Below are 24,904 nucleotides of genomic sequence, written 5' to 3'. Positions count from 1 at the left end.
AAATACTGCTACAAAGAAAAATCCAGGCCCAGATGGTTTCACTGTTATCAGTGAATATTCTTCCAAACATTTAAGGAAGAAATAACATCAACCATAAACTCTGTCAGTAAATAGAAAATGAAGGAATACTTCCCATCTGGTTTTATGCAGTCAGTATAACCTGGATACCAAAACTTGACAAGAGCATAACAGGAAAGGAAAATTACAAAACAATGGTCTCATCGACATAGATAACAAAAAATTCTAAACAAAACTTACCAAATTGAATACAATGGTATATAAAAAAGAGCATGAGCAAATGGAGTATATTACAAGAATAGAAAGTTGGCAAAATATTTTAAAATTAACCTGTGCATATTAATAGGATTTTTAAAAAATCACATGACCACCCACACTGCTGCAGTAAAAGTATCTGATAACATTCAACACTTCTTTTGATAAACTAGGAGTAAAAAGGAACTTCTTTTAACCTACAAGAATTATCTACAAAAACAAACAAACAACAATAACAAAATCTTAGGACTTACATCATATTAATGGTAAACCAATGACATGACAATTCACTAAAATAGAAATAAAAACTGGAGGGGCTCCTGGGCAACTCAGTTGGTTGAGCGTCAGACTCTTGGTTTCAGCTCAGGTCATGACTTCACGGTTCCTGGGTTCGAGCCCTACATCAGGCTCTATGCTGATGGCGTGGAGCCAGCTTGGGATTCTCTCTGTCTCCCTCTCTCTCTGCCCCTCCTGTGTCTCTCTCTCAAAATAAATAAAGTTAAAAAAAAAAAAAAAGAGAGAGAGAAACTGGAAAGGAAGAAGTTAAAAGGTCATCATTAACAAATGGGATTTCTCTACACAGTAAAAGAATAAACATGTGAATTTGCAGAGTCTCTTGACAGAAGATCAGTGTGCAAAAAATCACTGAAACTGAATTTATTCATTCATTCATTCACTAAAATAACTAAATTTCTGCATACTAGCAAAAGCCAACTAGAAAACAAAATTTTAAAATAACATATATGACAACTCCAAAAAAAGCATCGAATAGTTGAAACAAAGTCAAAGGAAACATGTATAAGACCGTTACATTGCTGAGAGAAAATGAAGACAACCTAAACAAATAGAAAGATACACCTATGTTCATGGATTCAAAGAATTCGCAAGGTTATCAATTCCCTTCAAATTGGTCTACAGATTCAATACAATTCCAGTGGAGAATTTTTTTCCAGTACAAAATGGCACACTCATTGTAAGGTATATATAGAAATGCAAAAAACCTGGAATAGCCAAGGCAAACATTAAATAGAACAAAACTGGAGAAACTTACTTCAAATATCATAATTTATGGTTAGTTTACAGAAGAGTATTATATGTGGCGAATCTAGACAAACAGATCAAAGGAACAGAACCAAATAAAAGAGCTACACTTATATGATTGTCTGATTTATAACAAAGGTTTTAATACAGTTCAGCAGGAAAAGGCTAGTCTTTTTACTAATTGGTGCTAAGTCAACAAGATATGCATACTGGGGAAAAAAAAAAACCTTGACCCATAACATCATCAAATATAAAAATTAATTTGAGTGAGACAGATTACAGACAAACATATGAATGGTAAAGTAATAAAACTTTTAGAAGAAAATGGAGACTATCTTCATCACCTTTGGGTAAGGCTAAAATATTAACCCTAAAAGACTGCTCAATTTGATTTTACCGAAATTAAAAACTTCTGTATATGAAAAACACCATTTTTAAAAAGGCAAAAAACCCAGACAAGGAGCAAATATCATAACTAGATACTAATATCTACATATGTGTCTGGAAAAGGCACATCCAGAATATACAGAGAATTCCAACACATCATTTAAAAAAAGACAAACAACAAAAATCAGGCAAAAAACATGGAGATTTCACAAAAGAGGATATCCAATTAGCTGATATGAAAAGTTCATCATCATTTGTTATCAGGGAATTGCCAATTATAAGAGATATTACCATAAAATCACCACAGTGGCTAAAATTACAAAGACAATACAAAAAGCTAAAAAAGATGTGGAGCAAGTAAAACTGTCAATCACTGCTGGGGAAACGATAAATTTACACAACTACTTCAGAAAAGTGTTTGGCAGTACCTACCCCTAAGATTCAGCCTAGATGTATGTTAACCTAGATATGTTAACCTAGATATATATGCCACAGAAAGAGCTGCTTATGTTCATTAAATGATACATACAAAGATATTCATAGCAGCTTTATTCATAATATCCCCAAACTAGAAACTACCTAAATACTAACCATTAAGAGAATGAATAAATTGTGGTATATTCATACAATGGGACACCACACAGCAATGAAAAGGAATAAAATACTGATACATGCAACAACATAAATAAATCTCACATAATATTAGTGAAAAAGACAGACACAAAAGATGTATGATTCCATACATGTTATATGATTCAATTTATATTATTCTATTTTATGAAGGCCAAATACAAACAAAACTAAGTGGTGATGACAGAGGTAAGAAAAATAATTAAATCTGTAGGGCACATATTTAAGCCCAAGTAGTGGTTGCACAGGTATATACATACATAGAAATACATCACATGGTAGGCACACATGCACTCACATGCGAGTGTGTGTATCAATCAATCAATCAAGGCCAGAGAGGATGGGAACAAACAAAAGTAGATTGGCTTTTTACAGAAGTTGGGGCACTTTCTCCAACATAATAAGAAGGAAAACAAGGTGGGTTCGGATACTGGTAGTTTTCTCAGTTTGATGGTGGGAAAACCGGGGAGCCAATGCTCCAGGCTATTTTCTCAGTCTCAGGCATTGAGGACATGAGCAGAGACTGGGAACTCTCAGCATGGAGCCAGCTGGTAAACGGAGAATTGGTTACAGATGTCTTAGTATCCTACTGCTGCTGTAAAAAACTACTATAAAGTTAGGGCTTAGAACAACACAAATTTATTATCTTACATTTTGAACTATACTACAAAGCCATAGTAATCAAAACAATACAGTACTGGCATAAAAAGAAGCACACAAATGAATGGAACAGAACAGAGAGCCCAGAAATGAATCCACACTTATATGGTCAATCTATGACAAAGGAGGCAAGAATATACAATGGAGGAAAGACAGTCTCTTCAATAGATGGTGTTGGGAAAACTGGACAGCTACGTGCAAGCAAACAGCCTTAACAATATTTTTCTAGATCTGTCTCCTCAGGCAAGAGAAACAAAAGAAAAGAAAAAAAAATAGGACTACATAAACTAAAAAGCTTTTAAACAGTTAAGGAAAACCATCAACAAAATTAAAAGGCAATGTGCTAAATGGGAGAAGACAATTTACAAATGATACATCTGAAAAAGGATTAATATCCAAAATATATAAAGAACTCCTACAACGCAACACCAAAAAAAAAAAAAAAAAAAAAGTCCCACAAATAATCCAATTAATAAATAGGCAGAGTACTTGAGTAGACATTTTTCCAAAGAAGACACACAGGTGGCTAAGAGATTCAAGACAAGATGCTCAACATTACTAATCATTAGGGAAATGTAAATCAAACCCATGAGATATCACCTGATACCAGTCAGAATGGCTATATCAAAAAGATAAAAAAGAACAAATGTTGGCCAGGATGTGGAGAAAAGGAAGACCTCATGCACTATTGGTGGAAATGTGAACGGGTGCAGCAACTATGGAAAAGAGTATGGAGGTTCCTCAAAAAACTAAAAACAGAAATACCATACAAACCAGTAAATAACCACTTCTGGATATTTACCTGAAGAACACAAGAACACTAATTTGAAAAGATATATACACCCTTGTTTACTGTAGCATTATTTACAACAGCCAAAATATGAAAGCAATCTAAGTGTCCATTGATAGACAAATGGATAAAGAAAATATGGCATATATATATATACACACATACACAATGAAATATTTATTACTCAGCCATAAAAAAAAAAACTGCAATCATGCCATTAGTGACAACATGGATAGACCTAAAGGATATTATGTTAAGTGCAATAAGTTACAAAGACAAATACCATATGATTTTACCAATATGTGGAAGCTAAAAAACAAAACAAAGGAGAAATCGATTCATAAATACAGGAAATAATCTGGTGGTTGCCAGAGCAGATTGGGGTTGTGGGAGGGGTGATGGATGAAATAGATGAAAGGCACTAAGAGGTACAACCTTTCAGTTATAAAGTAAGTCAGGGAGATGAGAAGCATAGAAAATATAATTAATGATACTGTAGTAACTTTGGTGACAGAGAGCAACTAACTATACTTTTCATGCTGAAAATTTTGTAATGTATAAACTGTTGAATCACTATGTTGTACACCTGAAACCAATATAATATTGTATGGCAACTATACTTCAATAAAAATTTTTAAAAATTTATTATCTTAACAGTTTTAAGGTCAGAAATCCAATATAACTCTCACTGTGCTAAAAATCAAGGTGTTGGTAGGGCTGCATTCCTTTCTGGAGGCCCTAGGAGAGAGTCCTTTCTATGTTTTTTTTCCAGCTTCTAGATGCTGCAAACATTCCTTGCTTTGTGGCTCCTTCCTCCAACTTCAAAGCCAGCAGCACTGCATCCCTCTGACCATTCTTCCATAGTCACATCTCCTTCAGACTATTTCTTCTGCCTTCTTCCACTTTTAAGGGCTCTTGTGATTACACTGAACCCACCCAGAATATCCATTCGGGGTCCTCAATTACATTTGCAAAGTACCTTTTGCTATGTAAGGAAATACAGTCACAGGTTCGGGGAACTAGGACACGAGACAACTTGGTTGAGACCTACCATCTACCACACCAGGATACCAACACACTAAACTAGTATTTATCATAGTGTGGTCCCCAGACCAGGAGAATGGGCATCATCTGGCAACTTGTCTGAAATGCAAATTCTTGGGCCAAACTCAAGATTTATGTAATCAGAAAAGTGGGGAGTGTCACTCAGGAATCTGTGTTTTAGCAAGTCGTCTAGGTGATTCTGAAGCACAGTAACATATAAGAACCACTGCTCTAAGTTGTTAGGGTGACCGATGGCCATAACTACCCTTGTGCAGCTTTGCTCATCTAGTCATTTACTGCTGTGTCGTTTAATTTATCATATTCCATGTGTGCTGTGAAAAAAAGATGGGAAACTTTAGCATAAAGAATTCTTACTCTATATCGGAGATGGAATTTGTTGGTTTTTATTCTCTATCACATTTACTTTTTTCAGAAATTGATTCACCAATGTAGAGACTAAATTCCTTTAAAGGAGAGCTTATGTACTCTATCAATTAACAGAAATAGAAATGTGAGGAAAAAGAAATGAAAAATTAAAAATTGTGACTGTCACATATAGGAAAAGAAATATACAATAAATACTGTAAATAAAGTATACAGTATATATATTAAAGCTCCATATAATACTGGCATAAAGGTACAAAGTTGATATCTACTTTCAACAGTTATCTACATTATAGATAAAAAGATTTCTTCCTGGGGCACCTGGGTGGCTCAGTCAGTTAAGTGTTCCACTTCAGCTCCGGTCATGATCTCATGGTTTGTGAGTTTGAGCCCCATGTAGGGCTCTGTGCTGATGGCTCAGAGCCTGGAGTCTGCTTTGGATTCTGTGTCTCCCTCCCTCTCTGCCCCCTCCTCAAATCATGTGTGCGTGTGAGTAATTAAAAAATTAAAAAAAAAATTTCTTCCTATAACACAAACTTAGAAAACACTAAGTGGGATACAGGTAATAAGGGCTTCTTTCACTACACATAAGTAAACCTCCAATACCAACCAAAATAACAACAACAACAACTACGTAAATAGTAGTTATTGCTGTGTGCCAGGCTCTAATTACATATATTAACTCATTTAGTTCTTACAATAACTCTTTGAGAACTTAAGTATCTCATTTTACAGATTAAAAATAATAGTAATAACTGGGGGACAGAGAGGTTAAGGAACCATTCAAAATAACACAGCTCATAGGCAGCAGAACCAGAACTCAAAATGAAGCAGGTGGGCTGCCAAGTCAACCATTATGCTATACTGCCTTTCAATTAAAATAAAGAAATTTTTTGGAAACTATAATAAACAGGCATATGGGAAAGAGAGAAGCCAGACTGATGTTAAGCCAACTATAAAGGTGAAGCAGTAAACTCTAGATAGGGGTACAATCTAAGATCTCGATTTAGATCTAACCATAAAAGTAGCCTTAGAGTGATTTCAGAAAACCCAAAGCTACCAAAACAAAAACAAAAACAAAAACATCTAACTGATGGTTTAGGTCTAGAATTCCTTTGAAAAGAAAAGAAAACATTTTGTTTCAGAAATATGAGGGAAAAAAAGTAAAGAATGTTAATTGAGACTACCAAATTACAAAAATTCATTCATTTTAAAGTATAAGCAGCCAAAGAAGTGATTAAAATGATAACTTTTTTTTTGTTTCGAGAAGAACAGTTAATGAATATATTAGCATTTAAAGAAGTGTTCACATTAACGAAAGGTGAGGACAGATGAAGATGAAAACTCCCAGCCATCATAGTTTTACTACATTTACCTTAATTTGGACAAGAATGACATTCCTGAGACTTCTGTGATTTCTCAAATTTAAAAATATCTACACAAAATACATTTTCCCATATAATGATTATACCTAAAATAACTGAAAGATATATGTCCGTTTCAGACCCTGAATGGAAGTTATTGTGACAAGAAGAGAACAACAGACTCGCTAAGACATGGATGCTGAATGGTGTACTCTGCTCAAGAGCTAAATAATTCACTCTTACACAGCAGCCTCTCCCATCAAAGTAATTCAAATTCCTGCCATTTCAAAATCACCTTCAGGGCTGCTCAAGAATTGTTCAAATCCATAATGTTAAACCTACTGTAAGAGTTGTGCAGAGGCTATTTTTCTAGAACTACAGAGTTCTGATCCCCATAATCTATGAAGACTTTATTTGAACCGATTTATTTTAATGCATTTCCAGAGGAAATAAATGCCTTCACTTTAAGGTTTAAAGCAGTGAATATTGCTTTGCCTGTGACTGCAACATCAAAATTATCTGAGAACCTAATTCAAAAACCAAACTCCAAAAACAAACTCCCAGGCTCCCATCATAGAGTTAATAAATGAAAATCTGTGGAAGCAAGGCTGCAGAATCTAGTTTTAATAAGCTCCCAGGAAGGAAGCCCTATACAGGACTTTATGCTGTCATTTGAGACCACTAAGACAAACTCAGTATTTTCAGGAATTTGACAAAATTTATCCATTCATTAATTTTAAACTGAATGTTAACTTTGGGAGAACTCTATAAATTTCATCATCAAACTTTATCATGCTAACATTGCAATGATTTTAAAACCTTCAGTGTTACTTTCTGAAGTTCACTTCTTATATATATCCAAAATCAAAACTCATTTTATATTTATAAACCATAAGCAGTTAACACTTTTAACACAAATAACAGCTTCCAAAACAGTGAAATACCAAAACCATCCCATTCATCCACCAATAATCCCCCAATGATTACATATGATCCATCTATTTCAGAACAATATACAAGTTGTACATGTGAGTTGAAGGGTACTCATTCAAATGGAATAATATCGGGGAGCCTGGGTGGCTCAGTCAGTAAAGCATCCGACTTCAGCTCGGGTCATGATCTAGCAGCTTGTGAGTTTGAGCCCCGCGTCAGGCTCTGTGCTGACAGCTTAGAGCCTGGAGCCTGCTTCCAATTCTGTGTCCCTCTCTCACTCTGCCCCTCCCCCACTCGTGCGCGCTCGCGTGCTCTCTCTCTCTCTCTCTCTCTCTCTCAAGAATAAATAAAACATTTTAAAAAATTTAAAAAACAGGGGTGCCTGGGTGGCTCAGTCGGTTGGGCGTCCGACTTCAGCTCAGGTCACGATCTCGTGGTCCGTGAGTTCAAGCCCCACGTTGGGCTCTGTGCTGACGGCTCAGAGCCTGGAGCCTGTTTCAGATTCTGTGTCTCCCTCTCTCTCTGACCCTCCCCCGTTCATGCTCTGTCTCTCCCTGTCTCAAAAATAAATAAACGTTAACAAAAAATTAAAAAAACAAAAAAACAAATGGAATATTATCATTTAGCATTATCATAGGTTAGCTGTCACTGTGCCAGTCTACAGTTCATGTATGGCCCTTTGGAGAGATATCAAGTCTCATAAATTGTTGAAAAAGAAAAAAGAGTTTAGAATCTCTTAAATAATCAAGAATTCCTATGATTCCCATCCTGCTTTTGTTACACCTGACTTACTCCTTTTTAAAAATTTCTTCTCGTTTCTCTCAGTCTAGATCCCTTTCTCTTAAGTCCAAAATCACCTGTTAACTTCTACTAATATTATCAGTCACCTGTGCCAATAAATCTATTATTTGTAGCTTCTAAAGATGAGTCAAATTTCTCATAAGTTATCAATAAGGTATTAAATTCACATGAATCTACCTAAAAAGAATGTGTATCATTGAGAAGACCTTGTATGTTTACAGTGAATTTAATTAAGATGAGTTTATTTGGGGCTTTCCAAAAGAAATAACCATCTCTAATCTGCCTATGAACAGAGAAGGAAAAAATACTCTCAAGAGCCATTCAGTAAATAGCTGATTTAAAAAGCAGAAAAGTAAATACTATGTTTAATAAAAGCTTTGAGACAAATTTTTTGAAAGGAAAGCCATTTTAAAAAATAATTATAAGATATTATTAACTACCATAAAAAGTTACCCTGAGAAAACGCACTAGCTGGCAAAATAATTTGAAATTACACATAAACCAAACAGTTTGTATTTAAAATATAAGTGATTATGTTATCAGGATAAGAAAAAGAATTCAGTCTACATATTCCATGGATAGACCTTTCCATTGTGATAGAATTTTAAATGAATACCTTTTCAAATAGTAAAAATACAAATAGAAGGCTAAAAACTTCCTTTATAAACTAACATAATGCAGTTCAGTAAAAATATTGTTAAGCTTTCTCATTCATTTAAAATGTGACAGCAAATGAAGAAACACATTTTGGAATACAATAGCTTGAAATCAGTTTAAAAAATCAATTAATAATGACAAGTTTGCTAAGTAGGTTTAATCAAAGATCTCTACATAAATTTATTACCTATTGATTTTTCTAATAAAGATCTCCTATGAAGAATAAAACATACTATATGTAAATAGAGGCTACAAGTAAATCAGTGCATTGTGCATAATAATTAGATTTTAATAATTCTTATAGTTGTAAAAATTATTCACCTATACATAGTTAAATTTTTATATTAAGATTAAGGTTTTATAATTTTTTTAATAAAAAGCTACTAAATCAAAAACAATAAGATAAAAATCAAGTTCTATGAATAAATATTTTAAAAGTAAGTACTCTAGGATCATAACACTGACAACACTAATTATCTTTTCTAGTCTTGGCAGTTATGTTGCATACTGTTTGGGTGACTGATGGGATAATTTCACTTCATTTTCTTTCAGTTTATTCTGGACCATGTAGGAGAAGAATATTAAAATAATTAACACCTCTAAACAAAGTACTTGATAAAGTTTTTAGTTGACATAAAATGCTTAAAAAACAAAAACCTCAATTAACTAATACATGATTCTAGAGCAAATAACTAAACCTCTACCTGCTAAAGGAAAACTTTCACTAAGAATTTCTGATTTTAAAAAATGTCACTCAGTATTAATATCAGCTATTTTAGGATTTTTATATATTAAAATCATATATTTTCAAAGAAAGCTCTTTTCATTGGTTTGAGATAGCATTACCTTAATCATCAAAAATATAAATGTCTATTTTTATACCATTAAAAATGGTTTACCTCGTTAAAAACATTTAATCAGCAGGAATCAAAGCAGTCTTTAATAAACAGGTAAAACATATGATGAATTCCTTACGCCTATAGATATTTTGATTAATTTAGTGATAATGACCTTATATCCAAAAGAACACTAAAGTATTTAAGTTAATATTTAATCTCAAATATAAATCTTTACCAATAGCAAATACACTGTCAATCAACTGGAAAAAGTATAAAAGATATTATTAATCAACTTTTTTAGTTGAACATTTTAATACATTTTTTAAGTCATACATATAGTTTATGCACGCCTTATATAATTTATAAGTCGTATAGCTTATAATAAGGCTAAACATTAAAAATAATTAATAAAAAGCACATTCTTTGCCTTGATCACCTGATTTTTTTGTTGTTGTTGTTTATAAAATTAATCACAGTTAGCAGGGTAGAAATCGCTTTGAGCTTCGTGAATGACATCCAAGAGATGGGAAAGGATTAGTTCTCAGTTGCTGCCAGTTATAGCGCCAGGTGGCTTTTTCTGCAGTGAAGGTGTTACCGATAATCCCATTACACTGGTACTAAATCTTGCAGACATCAAAATTATCACCAAGGTTCCTTTTCATCCCATCCTTTCCAAATGACTGGAAGTCGCTTCACCTGAAAGAAGTCAAATCCACATGCAGCTGCTGTTTTAGCAGGCAGCAAACTCCCTGAGAATGCCAGTCGTGATTCAATTTTGCTGTGCTGGTGGCCCCCTATTCCCTGTCCAATAATACATCTGTTAAAAAATCCTACAGCTACAAATCAAGTTTAATCCTACCAGGGACCTCATGTTGGTCTTGTCTTCCAAAAAGGCAGCAGGTTCTGCTGTCTATCTCTGCTAGCGTCTGGGGAATACCCTTTAAATCCCAGCTCTACTTAGAAGAATAAGCTAAGGATCACAAAACATGACCTCAAAAACCCTGATATGACTATATTCTGACCCAGAGGCATTCATTCTAGGTGAAGATTAGAACTTTGCATAATAAGATTACACAGCAAGTGAATGATATCAAGGGACTATCCATATGCAGCCGCCTGGTTTTCTATAGACAGCCTGTGCTCTGCAATATGCAGTGCAGACGAAAAAGAGCTTGGTCTTTCTAGCTGAAATAAAATAGATTCACATAAATTAGTTGGCCATTTCCAGATTCCTAAATCCCCTATTACATCTTTTATTGACAGCTCCTGTGAGGATAGCACAAATGTTATTCCTTTTTATTCTGTGCTTCTATAACAATCATGCTCTGTAATTGAAATGTACATAGATTATGGCTCGAAATTAACATCTTGTTTGCTGTAATCTTGGATTACAATTGACTGTGTACATAATAAAATTAGGAAATCAATGGATGGATTTATCATCTCCAAGAAACTAGAGGTATTGTTTAAAGAATAGTTTAACATTTTGTGTCAACGCTTTAAATGCAGGAGTCACAGAGAAGTCAATAAAAATTTAAGTGAGTAAAAGGATACAACAGGCATCAGGTAATATCTACATAAAAGTTAGTTTACATAAAAATTAGCTCATTTCCCTCAAAATTTTAAAGTGTTAAAATTTTCAAACGTGAAAGTTCAGAGATCTCCTTTTGAGATTTTCTCTCAATACTTGAGCAAGAACCAGTTACACAAAAAGTCTCTACTTTTTATAAAGTACATGTAGTGACAGTATTTTATACACATCACCTTGATCATTTTACACTTTAAAATATTTGAATCAATTCAAATCGTCATTCAATGTTTTATAGTTCTTAACTACGTGCTTCTAAAGTACTTAAAGACATTCCCTCTCCTATTTGAATATATACAGAGCATTTAAAATGTATAGAATCCTAGAGAACTTTGTTTTTTTTCTACCAAGTTTAAAGCAGTAGAAGCTCTAAGCAAACTTACGTGAAAAGAGACATATACGTTCCCACAAATAACTATGCAGAAAAATTCTAAGAATGTGAAGAGGAGTTCTCTACTTAAAAAAAAAATATTAAGATTTGCCATGAGATTCTTATAAAACTAAGCTCCTTGGTATACTTAAAACATGTCTGACAAGTTTGATTTGCCCACAATTGCTGAGGAACATACTACATCCATTACATTAGCCATTATTTCCTTATTATCACAATATATTTAAGCATATCTATACAATATCTGATAAGTAGACAGGAATCAGGTAACATAATTCTGATTTTGTGTATTAATCAGGCAGATATATACCAATAGTATCAGTGGTAGAGCTATAAAAAACACTGTACGTAATTTCAATTAGATAGTCCATGAACATTCTTTGTCGTCTTGAATAGGATATAGCTAGAAAATTAATGAGGAATGCAAAAAATACACATTTCTGTAGAACTTTAGAGCTACACTGTTCAATAAGGTAGTCATTAGCTATATATGGCTACTGAGAACTTGAAATGTGACTAGTCCAAATTGTGATGTATTGTGAGTATAAAATACACACTTGGACTTTGAAGACATAGTACAAAAAAACACTAAAATAATTCATATTATTGAAAATAGTGTTTTGGATATAATGGATTAAATAAAATACTTAAGTGACTTGCACTATATTTCTACTAGACAGCACTGCTTTAGATCATACATTTTTAACAGTAAATTCCTAAACTAACTGAAATTGCACAACTAATAAATACTGAAGCAGAGAGTTATTCTAGAAGAACAAACATTTCAGTGTCAAATCTGATAGATTAGCTTAGAAAAGAACAAAATGCTGTCATTTCTGCCTCTATTTCACATTTCTAGGTTAAGGGTAGTGGGGAGAAGAAGGGACCAACGAGACTGCTGACCACCATGTACCAAAAAAGAACAATATTTTATAGTTACAAAATGCTTTAGTCTATTAAACACAGGTTTTTACAAAAAATATATATACCTTGGGCAACTTCATAAAAGACTAGTAAGTCTATATGTTACCCCTAATTGAATCCAATAGATAGCAACTTCAAAAAAACATGTCTGGATCTAAAAAGGGCCATGGTTTTCTTCTAAAGGACTGTACAATTGTTTATATTCCATTTTTAAAAATACATTATAAGTAATAACTACAGAGATTTGAAGCATGTAATAAAAAGCATGTAATGCTTTTCCATTAGTCTTTTCATTGTATACACCAATGTAGGTTAAAAACTCCATTAATTAAGGTTTTACAGAAATAAGAAAGACTACAAATAGTTAAAATATAAAATATATACCTAATTCAAGAAAGTTAATGGCAGATTTAGTATGGCCAGACAATTGATGTCATACAATTAAAATACAAAGCCTGTCTTTGTCACACACTGGAATATTATTCCAATATAAACAATAGTACATAAAGTATTAACTCATTTAAAAGTTGCTTTTTCATAATTATTTCTTTATAACATTTATCTAAAATACTAAGACTAATCATGAAATATGAGTATGAATAAATAACATGGATAAAATCTAAATTAATTCTTTACGATCCAGCCATGTCACTTTTTCCTAATCTTTCAAAATTATAGAAGTTCTTTCCTTTTCTGGTAACAAGTATCACACAGACACACACAGACACAGAGACACACACGAAAACAAAATAATAACAATAAAAAAACTTTCTAACCATCAATATATGAGTGTAATGATATTCAGTCTAAGTTAATCCCCAGACATCCAAATTCATGAATAAAAATTCATCAGTTTTAAATACACTGAGCCTATTAAGCAAGAACAAAAGCATATGCACAAAAGAGCTTTTAATATATTTCAAAGCCCAGAAGAGCCATGGTCTCATTAAAATTATAAATTACACAAACATGGAATGAAGATTCAAACTGCAGTGCAGCTAAGCAGATTACAGAAAACCCCGCGTTCCATATGATAACACACCATGGCCCTCCCAGATGGGGGCTTGGAACAAAAAGGCCATCACCACAGCTAGGGAAAACCTCCTTGTGATCTCTGGTTTCTGTTCAGCAGATGACAGCCAAATAATATGTTGATTATTCTGTTTGTGCTGCTAAGCTTGTAAGATGGAATAAAAGCGATATGATCTATTGTGAACCCAATGCTAATGTGTTGCTCCACTCATAAATAATATACTGAATTTATTTTGAAACTATCTTTTATCTAAATTTCAGTTTTTAAATGCATGAATTAAAATAAAAGCCAGGATAAAATAATATTTAATTTGATGCTTTAAACTAAAAAATGTAATGACAAGTGAAAAATATCTAAGTACTTAGTTAAGAGTCCAGTACAACTGCCTTTCTTTAATCTCAGCACTGTGATCAGAGACAAAATGCATTTTTAAATAGGTAATTACTCTCATTATGAAATATAAATGCAAAATTAAATAATACAATAATCATGAAGTTTACGATATACATTATTAAGATACAAACTAAAACATATAAAACACTTTTCTGCAATATACTAATGGCACATAATCAGAACATGTATCTAAAATATTTCTGAATAAAAAGTATCACAGAAGGCCTTAAGAATGTTCATAACTTGGACACAAATGGATGCTCACAAAAAATCCTACTTAAAATAAAAATAATTAAAAAGAAGCTTCTAAAAATAGTTTTCAAATATAACATAGAGAACATCATTTCTTTTTTTATAGCTGTAGAGTATTTCATTGTATAGATATGCCACAGTTCATTTAATCAGTACTCTACTGATAGACATCCTCAGAAGAAATATGCAAATATATTAATCAAGAAATATGTATTAGAATGTTTATAATAGCATTATATGGAAAACCACCCAAATGTCCATTAACAGAATGGATTAAACATATTGTGATATAGTCATATAATGGAATGGAGCCATGAAAATGAACCAACCACAACTTCATGCAATGTAGATGAATAGCAAGACATAATGTTGAACAAAGGAAACTAGACACAAAAAATTATACTGTGTAATTGTATGTATAAAATACATACATAATGTTTCTTTTCTTTATCTGGGTGCTGGTTACATGGGTGTATTTGGCTTCTGAAAAATTCATTGAGCCATCTACTTTTAATATGTGCCCTTCTCTGTATATATAATTTTCTTTAAAAAGGCAATTTTACACAAAAATAGTATACCAAAATGCTTGTCATAAGAAATTTAGAAACAGGTGACATATATAAAATCTAAAAGTGAAAACTAAGCATTCTTATACTACTTATTTGAATACTCAAATTTTCAACTCAACAGCCAAAACAAATTCCCGGATTCTTTGAAACAGAAGAGCAAAAGCCACACAACCCTATTCTCCTCCCCCATCCCCAAACTCTAATACCAGACTCAGAGGTATCTGGTCTTTCTGTCAGGAATTGCTGCTGCTGCTGCTATATAATAGACCTAAAATAATCTCAGTACGGAACATTTGCCCATATGTTAGAAAATAAAGTAAGGCAGCTTAACATATATGTTTGCCATCTCCCCCTTTGCCTTCAAATTTCATAAACTTTTATTTGCTAATTATGAAAGCTTATTACCTAATTTAATAGAGAACTATTTTACTTCTCAATGAAGTTAAAAGAAAATATAATTAATTCCTTAATATCACTATCATACAAATAAAACTTCCTGATAATACGATAATAAACTAAACAATGTATCTCATTACCTCCCACTTAAATATTTTCCTTTATTTCTATACTGGAATCAACACATGATTACATTACTGTTTTTCTCATATTAAAAAGATACTTTAAGATATAAGCTAAAAGAATAAATTCATAAGTAAATAAGAAATAAGCTAAAAGAGACCATCTAAAGATTACAGAGTTCAATTTTCATTTGTGTAACAAATACTTATTCAGTGCTTACCAGGATCTGGAGATAAAGGAGTAAAATTAGCTAATTTCTGTGGTAAATGTAGCAGACTTACCCCTTTCTTTCCCACTCATATGATTTACAAATGAAACAAAACTATTTTTAATGAGTAACACATTATTTAAATATTAAGAACAATCTAGACAATACACAGTTAAAGTTCCATCTACTCCATTTTCCTCACCCATCCACACATAGGATTTAGATTTTGCATAACCTCCCAGATTTTCTTTTTGCAAATACAAGCAAATAGGAATATGTATTTTTATTTCCTTCCCCCTTTATGCAAAAAGTAATTTACCATACACTGTTTGAACTTTGCTCTTTTAAAACAACAACGTATGTTTCAAAATGTTCTAAATCTGCATATAGAAAATACCCTTTCTTTTTTTTTTCACGGCTGTAGAGTTTTACATTGTATAGATATGCCACAGTTCACATTAACCAGTACCCTACTGATAGACAGTAGGGGTGTTTCCAATCTTTTGTTACTGCAAAAATGCTACAGTGAAAACTCCTGTACATATAGTATTACATGAGTACACAAGTATATCTGTAATAAATTTCTGGAACTAGTATACAGAGAAGTTTAAATGCATTGGTCTTTTCCTAGAAATTGCCAATTTGTCTTCTACGAGGGTTGTGTCATTTTGCACTTCCACCACTGATGCATCTCAGATGTATCCTAGGAAAACCTAATCCTCTCATTTGGCCTCTAAGATAATTTGTTCATAAGGCAATTGCCAACGATGTTCTAATTGCAAAAAACTACAGAAAGCTCTTTGTTTGTTTTACCCCTAATGCAGAATTAAAATCCGTTCACATAAATTAAAACAAAGGAATTTTCAAATTAAAAAAAAAAAAAAAAAACACCTCACTGACATAAGAAATCATCATATTGATGCCTAATGTACTGGGATAGAAACTATCTATCTTTCCTCCCAATTATCTCCTGTCATCTAAAAACAAATATACTCTCCCATTCCAGCTTTTTTTTTTAAAAATTAACATTTAGTGGTTTATAATTGGGTAAGCAGTCAAATGCATTTCACTTTGAAATGAATGTTTTCCTGAGGCATTTAAGTTTTCATGAAACCAAATCCATGTGACTTCTACATTGTCCTTTAAAAAGCTATAATTTCAAAGGTGGTTTAATTTTTATGACTGCCATTTTCAAATGGCAGTGTCAACTAATACACTGTTTTTATTTCAATGTCCATCCTATTAAATATTTTATAATTAGAAAATGCCCACTTAGGTCCACTGGACTTCCCATTTGAAGGAGTCCTTAAGCAAATTCAGTTTCAATATCACTGTTTTATAAGAAAATGTGTACACGATAATTTTAATCCCCCAAATAAGGATGCACCGGTATTTGTAATCTATGTTGCATTTCAATTGTTCAGAAACCAGCCATCAGGTTATCTCAGAACTCCGAAACAAAGTGGCGAATCTAGTTGATGAACCCAAAATAAATTTTAAAAAGCTGCCACACCTTCTGTGCCCTTAGTCAGTAGATGGCAGAACCATACTTAAGCTCTTACCCAAACAATGTTGATTTTAACATTAGAGTCAATATAATGAACAGAAAGCCAAGAAACAAGAATTACCTAACAAAGGTAAAACAAAACATCACATATCACAAGTAGCACATGGGACATAAAAGCCTATTAGTCTAGGACAATTTAGGAGAACAGTCCTATGCAGCAAAAGTCTCTAATCACATAAATTCTGTGAAGTGACTGATGTTTACAATGACAATTCTGAGCCATAAAAACAAACAAACAAACAAACCCTTAAATTATACTCTTTTTATACTGTTTAAGAAAACAGATGGGTAAACTTTAAATTTTAGAAACATTATGTAAAAATGTTCATACAAAAAAAGTTTTGGCACATAAAAGGATAAGATTCATTTATCTACAAAATAAACAGATGAGAAATATACTATTTGTTAATAATAGCCTAAGGAATGAGGGATTGCTCAAAATAAAATTCTCAAAATTAGGATATACTATAGCTGTCTTTTAGAAAATGATCTATGATAAAGTGTGGTAACATTTGGGGGGCTTCAAACATGGAACTCTCTAGGCTAAGCCAATTCTTGGTGAATAGTCAAAAGAACATCTGATGATTTCTGAAAGCTAGTCAGGCAAATTTTCCACTTAAATGGCTGTACACACTCAAGAAGATATCCTGATTTCACTTTTTAGTTTGTTTTAAGTTGTGACTGCCAAGTAGACAGGTTGATCTGGTTTCTAGCTCCAACTTGCTACATGACCTTGTCCATGTGACTCAATCTCTCTAGCCTTCCTTAGTTTCTTCTTCAGTAAAGTGAAGAAGTTATACAAAATATGACACGATGGTTAACAGACTGAATGCACTAATAAAGTAAACCAAAGAGCTACTACCTTAAGTCTTAAATCTATTTCTTTACTATGTCTAAACATCTATATGTATACTATTTTGATACCATCACAAACTATATGCCACTTTACTGTACATCTAAGGCCTAGTGTAAAAGAAATTATAATCATTTCAGAATCTTTTCCAATGTTTATTATGTGTTACTCTCAGAATATAATAAATTTCTCATGTAATCATTTAAATTAATTTAAAATACCATATAATCAATTATCTTTAACCTGAAAATATATGACTTTTCCACTTCACACCGATAAAAAAACAACATATATGTAGAAGAACGCTCGTGGCAATGTCATTTATAATAGCCAAACACTATCCACCAACAACAGTATGAATGAATCCTGTCATAGTCATTCCAAAGGAATAATATATAATAATGAAAAGGAATGAATATTACATGCAACTATATAGATGATCTCCAAATCGTAATGCTAAGTAAAGGAAAAAAAAATGCATATGATTTCAGACAATGGTGCTCACCAACTGACCCACCCATATCCCATGCTGCCTGGGACCCCACTGAACACCCCACAGCCATTCCAGCATCATATGGTAGCAGGTAAGCACCAACCTGAAGGAAAGCACGAAGGCAGTCATAGTCACCAGTCTTAGGTAAGTATCTAATATGAGCTCTGAGTTTGGTCATAGGGTCCGGATCTCAGCTCCACTACCCCCAGCCACCTTTCTTTCTCTGTGATCAAAGGTGCCAGCTGCCAAGAACTGCTAGACAAGGTGATGGAGACCCTACAGCTGACAGGAATGCTAACACAGGTGCTAGAGGAGGATGGGACCTCCATGGAGAGCAAGGACTTCTTCCAGCTGCTGGAAGAAGACACAGGCCTGATGGTGCTGGAGTTTGGGGAAAGCTGGACCCCAGCAGAAATGGGTACTGTCATATGGGCTGGGCCAGAAGAACCCCAAGCACAGAAAGGACATCACCCTCATCACTTTCAGTGTATATAAGCAAAACCCTTGGGACTTCTTTGGCAGCCTGACATCAAAGCCACATTCTACAGGCTCTACTCCACAAGCTGACTCTAAAGGACTTGGCCCAAAGAAAGTACTCAGGGGAGCTCCTTCAGTTGGACCTCCATGTTGTCACAAGGCCTGGGCCACATGTTGCTGGGAATTTCCTCCATCATTCACCATTCAGTAGAGGAGGCTAAGCAGTGGCAGCAGCAGCAACAGGGTGGCCTCCATCCCTGCTGAGAAGGAGCTCTGAGCTTCTGCTCCTAAACTTGTCCCAAGAAACACAACGTGTGCACTGTGACAGTATCAGGTTTGGGGTCCTGCAAACAGTGCACACTAGATAACTCACCTGTTTTCCCTCAAAGTCTCTGACCATATTGTGATAGGACCCATCAGCATTAATACCTTCCACCCCTAGCCTATACCCTTTCCTGAAGAATGCTGTCCCTTCCTAGCCATCTTTCCAGCCTCTCACTTACCATGAAAGGCCAAAGCCTGTCCCCAGGCATCCTGATCCCACTCTAATTGCTGCTACATCTAAATTTCTTAGAACCCCTCCTGTCCCTCAGCTCCCCAGGACACTAGAGCGAGTCCTCTTTGACTTTACATTGAGATCTCTAATTCTTTATACCCTTCTCCTCCTAAATAACAAAAACATTTCCAATAAAATTTTAAATTGGTTACAAAAAAATATGTGATTCCATAATGATTAAAAAGAGACAAAAAGTAAACATACTGCTGAGAAATACAGATAAAAATGATAAAAAATTATAGAGAGAATATATAAATAATTACCATGAAAATCAGGACATCGGTTACCTCTAAAGAAAAGGAAGATTACATTAAGAGTTTCTGGCCTGCCAGGAATGATCTACAATTACATGGTTGCCTGCTTTATATTTATTCTTTTTACTATACATTTATGTTTCTATATGATGGTATGTTTTATAATAAAAGGTTTAAAATGGTATATTTTCTGAAATAATATATTCTTATGGAGAAGGAAAAGAGTGTTCACGTTTTTTGCTAACAATTTCATTTTCTTGGTCTACATTTCTAATTTTTATTGCAATATTTTAATAATAAACAAATAAGTTACTATGCCTAATTCTCCACAACCCTAATTAAGAATAGATTTCATAGGCTTTCCCAATGCCTACAAAAAAAGTCCCATCCCCTGAAAGAGCATTAGTTATCCTATTAAATCTTTGCTTAGCTCAATGTTGTTTCTGTTACTTCTTTTCAATGAAATGTATGCTTACTTTAAAAAACATATACATTACATCCAAGTAATAATTTTATACAGGCTGCACTCCAAAAAACATCATATTTTATTTAGCTCATGGGTAGGAAGAAAAACACTCTTAACTGTCACACATTTTATATGGCTCCAATTTTGGGAGTCTGTGTATGCATACAGTGTGAGGATTTATGATAGGAAGGACATAGACATGACACTTGAGGTCCAACCCAATGTCACTCTGTGTAAGGCAAGTATGGTTCCCTGTGTGTACTAGAAAACATGGTAGCTGGATTACAGGATGGATACACAAAGCAAGTTGCACTTAAAGTCTACTGTACCAAGTGGAACATAGGAAGACTCATTCAAAAATAGATCCAATAATGCCTAATTTAAATTATACTGGAGCGATTTTAAATATTTCCTTTGGAAAAACAAAAAAATACAGGGAATTAAAATTATTACAAAAAAGATAATAATGAAAAGAATAAAAATAAACTGACTTCATTTATAAACATTATATACACACAATTTAGGAAATCCTAAAAGGTCCATCATCTGCAACCATCTTTCGATGTATGTTTGTTATAACTTTTAGATGCCACTCAACAAGTGGACAATGAAATTTAGAAACAAGACTACCAGCCCCTTCATCATACTCCAGATATCAACACAATCACGATGGTATCACCCATTTTAATACAGTTGCTTTTGTTGCATATTGTTGTTTTTCTATGAATGTAGCCAAGGAGTTCCTTCTTCAGTGGGTCCAGCTAACCAGTTATTTGCCCATCTATTAAGTGCCAACTTTAAAAAATTACAGTGTCCAGCAGGGAGCAGCATTACAACATTCATAAGACTTAACTTGAACATGAACCGGACAGAAGAAAAAGGGAAAAAAAGAACCACTTACCATAGGTCTGTTCTACAATACATTCAATTTTTAGGGCAGGTGTAAGGCTTCCAGAAAAAAAAAAAAAAAAAAAAAAAAAAAAAAAACACTTAAAGCATGTTCTCAAAGTATATATGGGTGATCCACGATTTCAGAATTCCTAAAGCAGGAAATAAAAATTATATTAGGTAAAGGATTCCCCCAGCCACGTTATGTAAAATTAGTATATGACTAAATGTCTCTCGTTTTTAAGGTACATATTCCTCTTAGTGGTTCAATGGGATTCTGAATTCAAATATATGATATACTTTGGATAAAATGATTAAAAAAGACCCAGAATATTAAAGTCCTTTATCCACTAGAAAATTTAAGCAGAATAAAGTGGATGACATGATATATTAAACCAGAGAGAACAGTGGTCAAGGACTTAAAAGGGTTGACAACAGTTGATATACAATTCTAATATATCAAATTCTAAAGAATTGGCAAGTAACAGGATATAAGATTCATTTCTGCATGCCAGCATGAATATCTGAGGTTAATTTTACCAATGAAAAGGCAGCAGAGAAGTAGTGTATAATGTGGATATGTTAAGACTGATTATTCAAATATTTACTGAATACAAGCAATGCATGTGATAATTGCAGAAAAACTCTGTGACCAGTTAAAAATTTAGTGACAAATGAAAAACATACTATGTTTGATACTATCTTGGATGCCAAATCTGCCTAACAGCCAACTAAAATAGTTCCATGTCAGTTCTTATGACTGGAAAAAAAAAAAAGGGATTTTCCCACTATAAAATGAACTTTCAGTTATAAAATAAATAAGTCATGGGGATATAATATACAGTATGGTCAATAATATCGTAGTAACTTTGGTGACAGATAATAACTACACTTATCATTTCACAGTACATAAGAATATCAAATAGGTATGATATACACCTGAAACTGTATGTCAATCATACTTCAAAATGAAGTTTTGACTCCATTTTTATTTGAGATGTTAAAGTTTGCTTCATATGTGCTCACATGCAACAATTCAGTGTCTACGCTGAAATACAAATTTTTCCCATTGAAAGAAGATAACATGAATATTCATCTTGGAATATATATAATTTTATATAATTTATGTAATACACACTATCACATATCAATGTAATACTAATAAATAACATGTATTCAAAATTTAACAAGTAATATATAAAATGGTTTCTACTATTTTCTTCTGGCAAAATAACATGAAAACCTTAAGTATATGATACTAAGACTACAGTGACTCTCTAATTATTATTTTAATGAAGCCAAAAGAAACTGATATATTTTTATTAATCTTCTACACTTTACTATTAAGCTATTCATGGCATTATTTCTTATATTTTGTCCTCCTTACAGTCTTTCTCTTATCCTATATCTTGCCTTTGCTTTCTTTTATTTTTTTTTTTAATTTTTTTTTTTTAACGTTTATTTATTTTTGAGACAGAGAGAGACAGAGCATGAACGGGGGAGGGTCAGAGGGAGACACAGAATCTGAAACAGGCTCCAGGCTCTGAGCTGTCAGCACAGAGCCTGACGCGGGGCTCGAACTCACGGACCGCGAGATCATGACCTGAGCCGAAGTCGGCCACTCAACCGACTGAGCCACCCAGGCGCCCCGCCTTTGCTTTCATACATTTCATTTTGGGGGCACCTGGGTGGCTCAGTCAGTTAAGCGTCCAACTTCAGCTCAGGTCATGATCTCACAGTTGACGAGTTTGAGCCCCACATCGGGCTTTGGTCTGACAGCTCAGGGCCTGGAGCCTGCTTCGGATTCTGTGTCTCCCTCTCTCTCTGCCCTTCCACCGCTCATGTTCTATGTCTCAAAAATAAATATAAACATTAAAAAAAAATTTATTCATTTCATTTTTTGTGATATTTCCTTATTCCTACCAGTCCATCTTCTCTCTCTTTTCTAATACATTTCTGTTTCAATCTCAATTATTGTTTTGTCAAACTCCTCTCTTTATGACCCTACCAACTTTTTCCCTTTTATGTTAGGACACTTAAAAGTGAGTTTTTTCTGCAACAGTCTGCTTAAATTATACTCTTTCACCCTTTTATAGGCACTGTCCTAGATCTTAACAATATAACCTGATTGGAAACTCCATAAAATTATACTGTTGCTACTTATAGAAATATTTTTCCTCTGATTTATTTAAATATTTGAAGAATTCACTAAACATTTGGGAGTCAATCTCGAAACTGTGAAAAATGTCAAGGACATTTAATCTCACACACTCATTCCAATCAATGAGACCTCCACTATTCTAATAAAGAGGGAATTTAGGATGTTACTACATTAGTATGAACAGATACTGAGTAATAAACTTTTGTAAGTCAACAGAATTTTAGTGCTTTTTATTCATGTGTGTGCATGCACATGTGCATAATATCCTCATTAAAAAGCAAAGATACATGAAATAAACCCTTACTTCTAATATATATCGTCAAGTCTGAAAAGAATGATTTCTCTATTCAGCACTAATATGAGTATTAACATTAATGGTATTAGTACATTAAAAAATAATTTCATAATATCATAAATGTTGGTTTTTAAAATCATAGATTATATAACACATTTATAATATAATTACCTAAAATGAGACTGCAGTGTGTCGAATAGTGTTCCTCCCTCCGCCCTAAATTCATGTCTACCAATAATCTTAGAATGTGACCTTACTGGGATGTAGGGTCTCTGTGGATATAACTAAGGTAAGGATCAATATGAGGTCATTCTAGATTAGGGTAGGCCCTAACTCCAATGTGAATGTTCTCATACAAGACAGAAAAGGACACAGAGAAACATGGAGAAAAGACAATGTGAAAATGGAGGCAAAGATTGGAGTTATGCTGCCACAAGACAAGGAGCAACAGGAGCCATAATAAACTAGAAGAAGCAAGGACGGATTCTCCCCTAGTGCCTTTGGGACAAACATGGCTCTGCTGACACCTTGATTTTGAACTTTTGGTTTCCAAGTAAATTTCTGTTGTTATAAGCCTCCAAGTTTGTGTTAATTTGTTATGGAAATCCTAGGAAATTAATACATATTTTGGTATTTAGAAGTGGAGTGTTGCTCTAACAGACACGTAAATATTAAAAAAGTTTGGAGAGCATTGGTAGATTGCCTTGATGAGACTGCCATAGAAATAGACATGTTAAGGAGATTCTGGTAAAGGTTCAGAAGGTAGTAGACAGAATGGCAGAGAAAACTATCATCTTAGAGAATACATATACTGGCAAGAACAGAATGTTAAAGAAATATGAACATTACAAGGACTCCTGGTAAAGTCTCAAGAAGGAAATGAGGGATATGTTATTCGACACTGGTGGGAAGGCAATCCCCATTATAAATTAGCAGAAAATCTGGCTGAAATGTGCTCTATTGAGTGAAAAGCAGAATGTTTAAGAATGAATTGTATATTTGGCTGAGGAGACTTCCAAAGTATTAAAGGTGTATTATAGTAAAATGTGAGAGAAAGAGAGAAGAAGGAACTGTTAAGCAAAAAAGAAATCAGTACCAAATGACTTGGACAATTCTGAGGCTATCTAGATTACATAAGATGCTAACATCACAAATCATTAGGAAAATGCAAATCAAAACCACAATCAGATACCACTGCAAACTCACTAGGATGG

The 24,904-nt window shown here is 33.5% G+C and overlaps 1 protein-coding gene and 1 pseudogene across 7 annotated transcripts in view; one reads left to right on the top strand and one right to left on the bottom strand.

The window, feature by feature from the left end:
* IMMP1L (inner mitochondrial membrane peptidase subunit 1) overlaps positions 1 to 24,904 on the bottom strand; it is an 81,883-nt gene that overhangs the window by 40,512 nt on the left and 16,467 nt on the right. Inside the window, exons 2-3 of one of the 7 annotated variants that reach the window (XM_053899864.1) lie at positions 21,248 to 21,386; positions 10,240 to 10,499 (exon numbers count right to left, since the gene is read on the bottom strand). The exons of 3 other annotated variants lie outside the window; for them this stretch is intronic. The gene's annotated coding sequence lies outside the window, so the exon portion shown is untranslated. The remainder of the gene's footprint in view (positions 1 to 10,239; positions 10,500 to 21,247; positions 21,387 to 24,904) is intronic. 3 more of the 7 variants (XM_053899863.1, XM_019456617.2, XM_053899865.1) reach the window with 3 other exon arrangements.
* Positions 10,313 to 19,334, top strand: LOC109271053 (cell death activator CIDE-B-like; annotated as a pseudogene).

Source organism: Panthera pardus, unplaced genomic scaffold, assembly GCF_024362965.1.
Source record: "Panthera pardus isolate Hobbes unplaced genomic scaffold, ASM2436296v1 HiC_scaffold_12, whole genome shotgun sequence".
Classification (NCBI taxonomy): Eukaryota; Metazoa; Chordata; class Mammalia; order Carnivora; family Felidae; genus Panthera; species Panthera pardus.
Note: the sequence above shows the minus strand (reverse complement) of the source record. Positions and strands in the feature narration are given on the sequence as shown.